Below are 1,276 nucleotides of genomic sequence, written 5' to 3' on the forward strand. Positions count from 1 at the left end.
TCTTAACGTTTAAATAAACCTGATGAGAGAAGACGAACCCGGAGCCCACTCATTTACTACATGAGTAAAAAAGGGCTACAAATAAAAATATATTTTTTTCTAAATTAAAAAAAAAAATACACATAAAATACATTTCAACATTTAAATGTGATTTGAGCTTTTAAATGCTTATCAAAACATTTGGATTCTTGACATTTATGACATCTATAGCAGATCAGTAAGGAAGTTATTTCATGTTTTAATCTTGATAAAGATTTTTAATAATATAACTAATACAGCCACTGTAAGGGGCCCTGTATTAATGTTCTCTTGGGGCTACAAACTGCTAAATCCGCCACAGGTGCAGAGTAGCCGCATTTATCATCACCCACATGTTTACATGCTCTAACTGCTCACCTCACATAAGAGGAGAAACAAAAATGGTGAGCTATATTGGTACTATCCAGACTTACAGTTTTGACCCAGACAACAGGTCGAACAGGGAAAAAGGAAACATACATGGATCTAGTCGTCTACCAGGAAATGCATCAGAATGGAGCGGAGCAGGGAGCTTGTGGCCCACCCAATGTATTTTCTATGTCAGGGGTGTCATTTCCAGGCCTTGACAAGTTAGATGCGAGGTCCACTGCCAAACACAAGAGAGCAGACGAGCCACCTGGAATCTGGAATCTCTCCTGCTGCCCTGGAGAGGAGTGAGAAAGAGGGACAACACATGAATCACACTGCACCAAACAGAATCATGAATGATGAAAAATAGAAGGAATGAAAATGAAGGACAGAACCCCAGAGCACCATACTTTACCGAGCTTCCAACTTGGAGCATCCTACATTGTTTAAATTTAATGCAAACATGTAAATAGCAGTAATGATATTTTTGTCTGCTGTTGGTTCACAAAAAAAAATCAATAACATAAATAAGCAGAAAAAACAATTTGAACTTCATTTTCCTAACGTGTGTCCTCGTTCATCAGAAAAATGCTACATAAACATGTTAAAACACAAAGACTGACTCCAATGAAAAGAAGTTAAGAGAAGGTAGAAAGGAGCTGTCCAAGCACAGACCAACCCCCAATGAACTTGGTTAAATCTAACATAAAAACAGTCTCATCTCCAGAAGAGCACATTTTGTAACCTGTTCACTGAAGAATTCAGTTCATTCTGAATAAAATTCCCACTTTATTAAGACAAAAGATTTTATTTTAGTATTACAATTTCCAAAAATAATGTGAAAAAAAATTGAATTATATATTTATAGAATAAAGCCACCATCAGCAAC

The sequence above is a fragment of the Oryzias melastigma genome, linkage group LG10 (genome assembly GCF_002922805.2).
Source record: "Oryzias melastigma strain HK-1 linkage group LG10, ASM292280v2, whole genome shotgun sequence".
Classification (NCBI taxonomy): Eukaryota; Metazoa; Chordata; class Actinopteri; order Beloniformes; family Adrianichthyidae; genus Oryzias; species Oryzias melastigma.